The sequence below is a fragment of the Pelophylax lessonae genome (genome assembly GCF_965119305.1).
Source record: "Pelophylax lessonae genome assembly, chromosome: 8".
Lineage (NCBI taxonomy): Eukaryota > Metazoa > Chordata > Amphibia > Anura > Ranidae > Pelophylax > Pelophylax lessonae.
Window position 1 is genome coordinate 65,394,069 of NC_138775.1, and position 13,310 is coordinate 65,407,378.

At 40.2% G+C, this 13,310-nt stretch overlaps 1 protein-coding gene across 6 annotated transcripts in view; it reads left to right on the top strand.

Annotated features, from left to right (window-relative positions):
• The window catches only part of ERC2 (ELKS/RAB6-interacting/CAST family member 2), a 1,553,364-nt gene that overhangs the window by 1,373,817 nt on the left and 166,237 nt on the right, over nucleotides 1-13,310 (top strand). For all 6 annotated transcript variants that reach the window (XM_082265097.1, XM_082265099.1, XM_082265101.1 and 3 more), the window contains one exon: nucleotides 8,871-9,064. The gene's annotated coding sequence lies outside the window, so the exon portion shown is untranslated. The remainder of the gene's footprint in view (nucleotides 1-8,870; nucleotides 9,065-13,310) is intronic.

The window sequence follows — 13,310 nt, forward strand, 5'->3', positions numbered from 1 at the left end:
AATGACTCTCAAATATGGAGACAATCCATAAATAAAAATGGGGATTTGGTCCCACCATATGGCCATATCGTGCTCAATCCCACCACTACGTCAAAGTACCCCATTATCAGTGGGTCCTACACTATCCATAAAAAAGGGGTGAATCCAGACTCTCTAACCCTTGGAGACAACACTCCTTGCTGGGAGAGATGTGCTAATGCACTACAAGGGACTCCTCCTATATCTACTTGATAGTGGACACTGATAGAGTACAGGTGTGTGTGTGGGGTGGGGTGCTCAACCTCAGAAGTCTGGTCAGACCGAATACATAATAAACAAGCAAAAATTATTTATTATGTATTCGGTCTGACCAGACTTCTGGGGTTGAGCACCCCACCCCCCACACACACCTGTACTCTATCAGTGTCCACTATCAAGTAGATATAGGAGGAGTCCCTTGTAGTGCATTAGCACATCTCTCCCAGCAAGGAGTGTTGTCTCCAAGGATTAGAGAGTCTGGATTCACCCCTTTTTTATGGATAGTGTAGGACCCACTCATAATGGGGTACTTTGATGTAGTGGTGGGCTTGAGCATGATATGGCCATATGGTGGGACCAAATCCCCATTTTTACTTATGGATTGTCTCCATATTTGAGAGTCATTTTCTTTTGCATGTGTGCTCTATTCTTTTTTAATATACATGTCGCTTGGTTCATAGCTGCACCGGCTTTAGATATACATGTTCAGGGTTTGCTCCCCCAATTTTTTGCTTGTTTATTATGTCAATGAATGCTGTAGATTTGAAATACTGAAAATGAAGTTTTAAATGACAGTACCATTTTAAATGCTTCTGTGAAATTTTAACAATTGGGTTTGCAAATACTTTAGGGAATCTTTGTTAAATTATGGCATTAGGGGGGGTGTACAAGACTTAAAGCAGAAAAAGTGAAGTTTCTCTTGTTTGCATCCTTCCCATCCTCCACTGCCACATTTGACACTTTTTGTGGGGAGTGGGTACTTGGTTTTGACAGGTACCTTTTCCCACTTTTGGGTCAGATCGCCGGTACCATCTACAAGGATGTTCGGCTCCTCCTCCTTCCCCGTAGCCTTCTGGGACACTCACAGGTCCCAGAAGACTGCAGGACCATACACAAAGCGCGGTTTGCGCATGCACTGTAGGAAACCGGCTGTGAAGCCAGAAGGCTTCACTGCCGGTTGCCCTTACCTAAGATGCTAGTGGCTGCACCCGGAGCCGATTAAAGAATCAGCTTGGGTGCGGATATCGCTGAATCCCTGGACAGGTAAGTGTCCTTATATTAAATGTCAGCAGCTAGAGTATTTGTAGACTTGATTTTTTTGGGAGGAGACAGGAGCTACTCTTTAATATTTGTGGTTTGTTTAGTTATTATTAAAGATCATGACACAAACTCAACCAAGCAACATTTTCTGATTTATTTCAAATATATAAATAAAGCAAAAATGGCTTACATTTATAAGGCACAAAAAAAGGCAAAAAAAAAAAAAAAACTGTGATGGAAATGCTAAGCACCCCAACAAGTAAACAGCACTTGTTAATAATAATAATAATAGATATAATGCCTCCCCTTGCTGGATCCAATGTCCTATTGGTGACCAGTTCCATTATGTGTATTGAGCTTTGTCTCTTATGTTGCATTTTGTACAAGTAAATTTATTCAAAAAACTCTAAGGCCCCTTTCACACATACGGTCCGTTTGTCCGTTTTTCATCCATCCATTGATGGATGAAAAATGGACATCAATGCATCGCTATGTAAAAACGGATGACAACGGATGATCCATCCGTTAACATCCGTTTTCATCCACTTCCGTCAATGTCTGTTTTTTGGAGCGGGTGAATGCCCTATTTTTCATCCGTCAAAAAAATGGATCGGACTAAAAACAGATGTAAACGGACAAACGGTCCGTTTTTCATCCGTTTTTTGCATTGGTAATGGATGTAAAAAAAACGTTTGAAAAAACTGATAAAAAACGGATGCAAAAACGGATGAAAAACTGATACATTTTGACGTGACTGAACTGATGAACTCAAAGGACCGTATGTGTGAAAGGGGCCTAATAGTTAAAAAAATAACAAAAAAAATTAAATAAAAATAGATATTATGGGCTGAAGAATGAACAATATTGAAAGATCAAGAGCATCATCTCTGTTTACACAGATCTTTCAACAAGCTGGAAAGTATTAAAAAGGAATTCTCACTTTTCAAATATTTAACAAGTAACAATTAGCTTGGTGCAAGTTTTGATATTTTATGAGCTACCATATTTTCCAAAAAATGTTATTTTCCACAGAAAAAGTTGTCCTGACCCTCAGCTACAAGTCAGGCCTATAGTATCCATTGTAACACCTCTACATGCCTGATATTCTAGATCCAACTTTCTTTCAAACTCCCTTACCTCTTCTAGAATAGCCAGCTCCTTGAAGACAAAACAATTGTTAGTTTTGGATAAAATGTAGAATGGTTGGAACCCCTGTCAGTGTTTAATATTTGTCCATGTTTCGACAGAAAAAGTTGCCCTGACCCTTAGCTACAAGTCAGGCCTATAGTATCCATTGTAACACCTCTACATGCCTGATATTCTAGATCCATCTTTCTTTCAAACTCCCTTACCTCTTCTAGAATAGCCAGCTCCTTGAAGACAAAACAATTGTTAGTTTTGTTCGTGTTTCGACTGGGTACATTTTCTGTCAGATTTTAAATTCTGTCTGTTTCACATTTTAAGAAGTTTCTTTCCACTTACAGTTTGGTCTGATGATTGTTAGGAAGTGTGGGAAATTTCCCTCATGAGGATACTGACAGCAATAAATCCTGACAGAGGTTCTGAAATGTCCTTATTCTACAAAAACATGTTTTTATAGTTTTTTCTGCTCAGTTCCTGTTCTGTTTGACTTCCATGTAATGGACAGAAAGTGGGGAGAAATCTTCCAATTAGGGACACAGACAGACACAGTAAAAAGTTGACTGAGGCCCTACACCTTCCACAATTTCTTCACAATTAAAATATATATATAAAGTATTATGCCTGGGCATATTAGCTGGGCAAAATGTTGCTTTATTTTTTACTGCTCTGACTGAAGAAAGCGAGAACGGGAACAGTATGTGCATGAGAGCTTATGTTTTTTATTTTTAAGTCTGCACTCTGTAGAAAATGAACAATTATTATTGATAAACTATGGTATTTGTTGAGCTGTCCAGTGCTGATCCTGAGTTCTAGCATCAGGAAAACTACATGTTTTTAACTGTAAAAAAAGAGATTTTGCTTCCCCAAAGATTACTAGTCTAGCACAGTGGTTCCCAACTCCGGTCCTCGGGACCCACCAACAGGCCAGGTTTGCAAGATAACTAAATTACATCACAGGTGATCTAATTTGCTGCTCAGTGATTGCAGTATTCTAGTCTGCATCCCCCAAGGTAATACTTAAAATCTGGCCTGTTAGTGGGTCCCGAGGACCGGAATTGAGAACCACTGGTCTAGCACACCAGGCGTATGGTTTGGTATTCTTATGGTAAAGGGACACGTAGGCTTGTTATTATCAGTATATACTGTATGTCTGTCAGTATTGAAGGAGAAGATAGGGGACAAAAAGGGGCCTCCTCCCAAAACCCATATTGGGTTTGGGATTCTGCACCATTGTAGCCTAGATATAAGTGAGGCAAAAATATATAATCACTCACACCATTAAACATGGGGATAGGCATCTCTTGCTGGTATTTTTTAGTGGGTAGGAGGGTTTTTTGCAGGTGGGGGCTTTATTGGGGGGAGAAGGGCTTTTGCCATTGAGGGATTTTTGGCCATATATTATCAAGATTGCCAGTTTGTTGCCCCCAAATAGTTATCATTACCTGTTTGTTGCTCCCATATAGTCACCCTTGCCATTTTTTCGCCCACATAGTGCCATGTTTGTGCATTTTTTACCCACACAATTTATATTATCACAATTGGCTGTTTTCTGTGTGTGTGTATTGTAATGAATACCTATATGCGGCGTGCATATTGTAACAGTTGAGTAATTGTTACCTGTGTATTGTATTCAATTGCCTATTTGGGGCCCATGCTTTGTTAGGAATGCCATGTGTTGCCTTAATGTTTTGAAGTCACCACTGTTTAGACCAGCCTTTCTCAACCTTTTCAACACAGAGAAAACCTTGAAATACATTTCTGGTCTCAGGGAAACCCTGCTAAAAATTAAAAATCTACAACTCATGACACATTAGTGTGACAGTCAGTGGGAAGAATGTTCCTTACTCTTGTCATCATTGGGAATAATTACCCCCTTACAGATAGCTAAAAGGAACAATGGTGTCATTTAAAACTTATCTGAGAGGCAGAAATTGCCCATTGCTCTAGAAACCCATAGGAACCTCAGGAGGAACCCTGGTTTAGAGGATCATATTATTATAATTTAGTCGCTTGTAGGCCTGTCCCTATTAAAGCATGCCGCTACTGTCCTTGTGTTTTGCCACAGTGCACTATTCTGCCACTATCAAATCCTTGAATCTTATTTTCTTTTACCAACATACGTGAAAGACAGTGATACTTCAAAGCTACCTAATTAATAACCACTACGTGTGTGCAAAACAAACCATAAAGCACTAGGGTCGCTGGTTTGAATCCCAACCATGACACTACCTGCCTCGAGTTTGCACGTTCACACTGTGCCTGCGTGGATTTCCTCTGGTTGCTCCTGATATCCACACCTTTAAGGCAGCACAGTGGCTAAGTGGTTAGCTTTTCCATCTAACAGTACTAGGGTTGCTGGTTTGAATCCCAACCACAGCACTACCTACCTGGAGTTTGCATGTTCTCCATGTGCTTGCGTAGATTTTCTTCCACACTCCAAAGACATGCTGGTAGGTTAATTGGATCCTGTCTAAATTGGCCCCAGTATGTGTATTTATGAATGTAAGTTAGGTACCTTAGATTGTAAGCTCCTTGAGGGCTGAGACTAATATGAATGTACAATATATATGTAAAGCTTTGTGTAAATTGATGGCGCTATATAAGTACCTTTAGTAAATGAAATAAACCATAAATGAAATAAATAAACACTATATGTGTGCAGAATAAACCATAAATGAATGATAAATATTAGAAATGTACTGAAATTTCGAATGAAAATAGGGTTCAAAAGAGAAAAAGGTGGCGATAATGGTGCCAGAATTTTACAGCAATTTTCCCACAATTTTACCGTGCTTATGGTGTGTTTTTCATAGGTCATGTAATATAAAAACCGCATCAAAAAACGTAACACGGGTATTGATGCGTTCTTGCTGCGTTTTCAATGCATTTCAACAGGGAGGTGCGTTTTTGATGGAGTTTTTTTTTTTTAACTGACCAAAAATGCAGAAGATTTGCAAGACATACTGTGAAGACATACTGTACATAGAATTTAAAGGGGTGCATTTTTCTTAAGCTTTTTTTTGCGCTATAGGTGCCGATAATGGCTGACAATAAATTAATTTTAATTTAAATTTATGATATTAATTAATATTAGGAAAGATTTATGTCATTTTTTATTGTTTTTTTTTTTTTTTTACTAGTAATGGCGGCGAACTGCAATTTTTTGCAGGACTGCGACATTGCGGTGGACAAATCGGACCCCTGATTGACATTTTTGACACTTTTGGGGTGACCAGTGACATTACTACAACAATGAGTGCTAAAAATATGCACTGTTACTGTAATAATGACACTGACAGGGAAGGGGTTAACACTGTGGGTGATCACGGGGGTTAAATGTGTACCTAGGGGCGTGTTTCTAACTGTGGGGGGCGTGGCTTGTGAATAATCACAGAGACCTGTGATCCTATATAGAAGGATAACAGGAGCTCTGTGAATGGTCAGCTGTGTTTACAACAGCTGACTGTTCTTCTCTTTCAGTGGGGAGCGATCGTGGGTCTCAAGCGGCAATCGGAGCTCTCTGCCCGTGCATCTGCTTCCCCGCTGATGAGTGGGGGGCGGGAGTGTGCCAGCGGCGGTGTGCGCTCGCCCCCTAGCTGCCTCCGCGCGACCGACGTATAGCTATGGAGGTTCGCGCAAGAGCGGCTGCCTTCCACAGTATAACTGCGGCGGGCGGTCGTAAAGTGGTTAAAGTTGGTGTACCCTCACATATACCCAGTGAAGTAAACGGCCTCAGATGATACACAGTGATTAAGCAAATCCCCTACATAAGTTTTATTTGTATATCTGCTGTCTTCAGCTTTCTACACTGTTTAGAAAGTAAACATTGCGTTAGAATTTTTTTCTTCCTGTTCCAGCACTGGGTGTGGAGTGTTGCAATACACTGTTTGACAGCCGATTGGAGGAAAGGCACACACCCACCTCCACATAGGCAGAGGAAGGAAAAACAAGTAGAGCTGTGCTGTGAATAGACAATGCTAATCTATCTCTAAGCTCCCACCCCCACACAAATTTCCAGCTGCTATTATCTCCTCTGTCAGAGAGCTTGTTAGAATTTATCATGCTGATAACAGAGGAACGGAGCAGCAGAAAAACACAAGACTTAGGGCTTTGGAGAGAGATATGTAAACACTACAGATACAGTGCCTTGTGAAAGTATTTGGCCCCCTTGAACTTTGCGACCTTTTGCCACATTTCAGGCTTCAAACATAAAGATATAAAACTGTAATTTTTTCTGAAGAATCAACAACAAGTGGGACACAATCAGGAAGTGGAACTAAATTTATTGGATATTTCAAACTTTTTTAACAAATAAAAAACTGAAAAATTGGGCGTGCAAAATTATTCAGCCCTTTTACTTTCAGTGCAGCAAACTCTCTCCAGAAGTTCAGTGAGGATCTCTGAATGATCCAATGTTGACCTAAATGACTAATGATGATAAATAGAATCCACCTGTGTGTAATCAAGTCTCCGTATAAATGCACCTGCACTGTGATAGTCTCAGAGGTCCATTTAAAGCGCAGAGAGCATCATGAAGAACAAGGAACACACCAGGCAGGTCCGAGATACTGTTGTGGAGAAGTTTAAAGCCGGATTTGGATACAGAAAGATTTTCCAAGCTTTAAACATCCCAAGGAGCACTGTGCAAGTGATAATATTGAAATGGAAGGAGTATGAGACCACTGCAAATCTACGAAGACCTGGCCGTCCCTCTAAACTTTCAGCTCATACAAGGAGAAGACTGATCAGAGATGCAGCCAAGAGGCCCATGATCACTCTGGATGAACTGCAGAGATCTACAGCTGAGGTGGGAGACTCTGTCCATAGGACAACAATCAGTCGTATACTGCACAAATCTGGCCTTTATGGAAAAGTGGCAAGAAGAAAGCCATTTCTTAAAGATATCCATAAAAAATGTCGTTTAAAGTTTGCCACAAGCCACCTGGGAGACACACCAAACATGTGGAAGAAGGTGATCTGGTCAGATGAAACCAAAATCGAACTTTTTGGCAACAATGCAAAACGTTATGTTTGGAGTAAAAGCAACACAGCTCATCATCCTGAACACACCATCCCCACTGTCAAACATGGTGGTGGCAGCATCATGGTTTGGGCCTGATTTTCTTCAGCAGGGACAGGAAAGATGGTTAAAATTGATGGGAAGATGGATGGAGCCAAATACAGGACCATTCTGGAAGAAAACCTGATGGAGTCTGCAAAAGACCTGAGACTGGGACGAAGATTTGTCTTCCAACAAGACAAATATCCAAAACATAAAGCAAAATCTACAATGGTTCACAAATAAAGATATCCAGGTGTTAGAATGGCCAAGTCAAAGTCCAGACCTGAATCCAAACGAGAATCTGTGGAATGTACTGAAAACTGCTGTTCATAAACGCTCTCCATCCAACCTCACTGAGCTCGAGCTGTTTTGCAAGGAGGAATGGGCAAAAATTTCAGTCTCTCGATGTGCAAAACTGATAGAGACATACGCCCAGTGACTTACAGCTGTAATCGCAGCAAAAGGTGGCGCTACAAAGTATTAACTGAAGGGGGCTGAATAATTTTGCACGCCCAATTTTTCAGTTTTTTATTTGTTAAAAAAGTTTGAAATTTCCAATAAATTTTGTTCCACTTCATGATTGTGTCCCACTTGTTGTTGATTCTTCAGAAAAAATTACAGTTTTATATCTTTTTGTTTGAAGCCTGAAATGTGGCAAAAGGTCGCAAAGTTCAAGGGGGCAGAATACTTTCGCAAGGCACTGTATATGTGCCCAGGTCAGATTTCATGAATGGGGTTTACATCCACTTTAAGAAGTATCAGGCACCACTAAAGTGTCTGGTTATTGTTTCCCCAGGTCTGCTGAAAAGAGCAGATAAACCAGGTGATCAGGGATGTGATGCTGCCAATTATTTTATAAACGCAGCACAATATTTAAAAACCTTACTGATTTTTTTTCTTTTGGTTTAAAAGGGTAACTTCACTTTAATCCCTAGCATTTGTAAATAGATAGGAAAGTAGATCATATTTACTTGTTTTAAACTTTTTTTTTACATTTCTTCTGTTACTTCCTGGTTTCCATGCCTTGGCAAATGATGTCATACATCCCAGAAGTCTTCAGGAGGGGAGGGAGGGATCTGAGCTCCGCCAATGCCTGAGCTAAGGGCATGGGGGATTCCAGGAAGTAAATGCTACATAAATCATCTGCACTTTTTCAAGACGGTCACTGCCAGAAATGCCAGGGCATGTTTTTCAAAATGAATTCTCAGCAAAATAAAGCATGGAGACATGGATGGATGGATGGATGGGGGAATTTGCTTTACATATTAACAATGAATTAAATAGCATTTTTGGTTTGTAGGGCTCAGATGCAATGCAGTTCCACAAAATTAAAAATCAGTAAATTAAATATTAAATATTCATTTTAACATCCATCTTGTTCCCTCAGATGATCCCGTCTCTGCCGGAGTCACATCGTCACAACAAGATCTCATGCTGTACATTGATCATCTATCCAACCTTTGCCTAGAGAGAGAACCCCAAAAACTTTGATCTTTACTGAGCCCATTAGGGAAGGAGGAACTTGAGGAGGAGATGGAAGACATCTGAAGAGACAAGGAACAATGCTTAACACCAGAGCAAGTAAGTGTCTCATATAGTGCCAAATAGTTGGCTCTTAGTGGGACTAATAAATCTTTATCCTTTCATAAGAAATGCAGTGAAACATAGTATACTCATTGTGGCATGATGCCTACTTTAGAATGCTAAAGGGCAAGCACATATTAATTTGCAGGTGTTTAATTTACTCTGGAACGTTGAAAGTGTTGTTGTAACCCGTGGGAATTTCTAGTGTCCTAAATATGTAAGCACACAGGTAAAAAATTATCATCTATGTGCCGTGCTGCCGGTTACTGAACCATAAACTTACTTTGACATTATGAGAATTTAAAACCCAGGGGCGACAGAAATTCTTTTAAATGGAATTACTTTATTTTTGTTCATTTCTTAATGCATGGATAGTCAATAAAAATAATCATACAGTCTTACCTTGCCCATACTGCAAAATGTAAATCATTTTGTGTACTGGAGAGACATACTTATTTGGTAAATGTTATAAATGTACATCGCCAGCACCAGTACCCATAAATTACAGTTCAAACTGAAAATAATAAGATAATAGAAAGCTCATATATATATATATATATATATATATATATATATATATATATATATATATAAATATGTAACTGCAGAATAAATACAATTTTTTGTGCTAGAGTAGATTTTGATGCTATCTGATATAAAGAGTATCTATGGTGTAAATGTAAAATATATTCGTATCCACATTGCATTTCAATTATGTCCAGCCTACTCCTTTTAATTTAAACAATCTTGATGTTTGAAAACTTACTTTTTGAAGATTGTCACATATTTACGTGTTTGAATCTGGTGGCACATACTATTACCGGTGAGTAGGCATGGCTGTGTCACAGAATTCACAGAGCCTGCTTTCTGAACTACAGAGGTGCTGAGTGGAAGAGTTTCAGAAAGAAGAATCAGTACAGGAATCACTGCTTGCAGGCAGCAAGGTACCATGGGATATATAGTCCTTAGAAGTGAAAAGTAAACAACAGAGGAGAAGCTGCAAAACATGCAGAGAATCCAGGAGGTTGTGGAAAGATATGAACAGCAGGCAGGCAGCACTTACAGCATGAAAGGAGATTTCTCAAATAGCCTATGTTGGACAGTCAAAAATAACAATTGTCTGTATAGCTATTACAATGTGGGTGTTATAAAACTCTATTAAAAAAGGTTGTCCAAGCAAAAGCATCTATAGTTCAGTCTATTCACCTCAAACTGCCTTTTTGGTGGTTGCACTCATAATTAGATAACAGTACAGTAACAGTCAGTAAGTACTCAATAAGTTGGTACAGTAAGTACTCATAATTAGAAAGCAGTATAGTATAATAATGTCATAGTTGGACAGGTCTCAAACACCTGTGAAAGCACAGGTGTCAAACACAAGGCCCGCGGGCCGAATGCGACCCCCCAGGCCATTTCATGTGGCCCTCGCACCTCTCCTGCAGCTGCGGCACACCCCTTGTCTCTGCCCCCACCTTGTCTCAGTAGTCGGCAGCAGTGAGGACATAATTTCTTTGCCAGATCCTGTGCTTCTCTGTGCTACTGCAGAAAGGCTTGTCTTTGCCCACCATCCCTTCTCAGCAGTCTGCAGCAGAGAGGAGGGCAGAACTCCTCCTACAGATCCTGCACCTCTCTGTGCAGCCACAACACCACCTTGTCTCTGCCTCCCCTGGTCTCAGCATTCAGCAGACTCTGTAAGCTGACTCCAGCCCTCCTCCACACCTTGCACATTCTTCTACCTAGATCCACCCACATCTTCTTCCTGGCAGTAGCACAAGGTAAGGGGGTGCATTGTGATGTAAGGAAGGGTGGATGACTCTTGACTTCTGATGGTGGGGGGCTCTTGACGTCTCATGTAAGGTGGCGTGGAGGTGCTCTGGAAATCTAATCTTACAGATATAACTGGCCCTTTGAGGGCAATCATAATGCTGATGCTGCCCACAATGAAATTGAGTTTGACACCCCTGCTCTAAAGTGAAGTAAATCGAATATACCAGACTGAACTGAAGATAGTCTATTAAGAGAGAATATAGTTCTATTATGAGCTATGGATAATACTGTATAGCTGAAAAAAACCAACAGCAGGTGACCACATGTTTCTTTTTAAAAGACTACTCTGTTTCAAAACATCCTCCTTCGAAAAAGAGCAAAATGTAGTATCACCAGTGGTGAATCCAGGCACTTCTGGACCACAGTGCAATAAAAGAGCCAGGTACTCAGAACTTCTCATCTTGTGACCACTCTACCAGACTTGACATTCACTACGACTATGGTTTCGCTGCAGTAATACACTCATTTATTTCTGGACCTAAAAATTGCAATCCTCATAAACTAATCCCTTTCAATCCCTACCATCTACTCTGCCGTATGTCCTCTCTTCTCAAGGAAAAGTGATTTATCTGCACACTTGCTTGAGGCTATGGTGGTTTATGGGTAGGGATGGGAGGTCCTGAGGGAATCTAGAAACAGGGGGCCCAGGTGCAACCACAACCCCTACTATGGCTGTTCCTACACTTCTGAGTAACTCATAGCTGAAAACTGATTGGCTGCCATGGTTAATTGCACGCAGTTGCATTTTGCTTTTATAAAATAAGCCCGATGCGTACATGAAAAAAACATTGTGCATAGTGTCCCCAACCCTTTTGTTCTCTGCAGACTGAAATTGAACTGGAATATTTTGGACTTTTCAAGGTTAAGCATGCAATGAGCATGTGGCTTGGAATTGATTCTGAATGTTTGGAAGGTTCTTCTTCTAGTAAAATGTATTAAATTAGCAAATAAGGGTTAATTGCTGTATCAACTTAAAATAGCTCTCAGGAAGCGGAGACTCAGAACATTATTGTCATTATCTCGTCCAGTGTCTCCTCTCCTTTCATCATGAAAGTGGATTCTGGCAGACTCATGTTTTACCATTTACTTTAATATACACGGCGGCTCTTTTGTTTGAAGGCTGATGAAGCTTTTACTTTGGCCATTCAATCAAGCAGAAGCATAGTGCTCAAGATACTTGTGTGTACAGTACACATTCTGCACTGAATTAATATCAGTTCTTTTGAATTGGTAAAGCTGTAATTGTATCTGTGTTATCCTTATTAATGCAGCAGTCATATAAAGTTGTATAGCTTCAACCTTGGTAAAAAAAAGTATTTTGAGTCAGATAAAGTGTGGCATAAGGGATATCATGTTCAACTAATCTTTGCAGGGACCCAATCAAAAGTCTTGTTTGGAAGAGAACTATGAGCTACAGAGTACAACATTTAAGGTGGAAGTCCGCTTAGGTATTAAAAAAAAAAAAACATATAGTAGGATGAGCTCATAAATATGTCTTAATATCGGCCTCCGCTAATCTTATGCACAGCAGCACTAAGGCCTTATGCACCCTGTAGGTTTTTACAGCTGCTGTTTTTGGCTTCAGACATTATTTTTCTGGAGCCAGTAAACTCCCCAGCATGTTATCCTATGTGTCCATGCACACATAGGCTGTTATCTGCAGTTTTTGGCAGGGGCGTTTTCTTGCTGGAAAAAAACCTCCAGAACTAGTGGGTTTTGAGATGAGTTTTTCAGCTGTAAAAACGCTCCAACTCAGATAAAAGCGTGTTTGAGCCATAAGCTTTTGCGGGAGTATAGTTTTGCTTAAAAAAAGCTAAAAAGCGCTACAGCTAAAAACAGCTGAAAAACGCTACTGCAAAAAAGCTGAAAAACTCCTTCTACAGCTACAGCTTTCTACTGACGTTTTGATAACATCTAGTGTGCATGAGGCCTGAAGGGCCGCACACACTTGACGAAAATCAGACGAAATATCCTCCGATTTTTCTCTGTCTTCTCAGCGTTCATTACCGTTTTTAGTCGACAGTGCATAAATGTTCACGAAATTTCTCGCCTGATTTTTCTTTTTTTTGGCACATTTGTTCCTAGACTTCCGGGTTGTCAGCAACTTCAGATCATGCGCGGCCTTTCGTATCCGATTTTTCACGGACGTACTGCATACACATTAAAGGAAAATCGGTCGTTTGGGGATGAACGAAAAAAATTTTGGTGTTTGTCCCTCCGTTTTTTTTTCGTTGAAAATGTCGGCATCGGCTGTTGAAAGTTGGCGAAAATCGGACGATTTCACATCGGGCAGGATTTTCTAATAGTGTGTACCCCACTTTAGAGTGGCAGAAGAAGTGCCATAACAAAAGACCAATTAATAGCTCCCAGACTAGCAGTAACTAATCAGGGCCGTGTTAATTTGCACAATGATAAC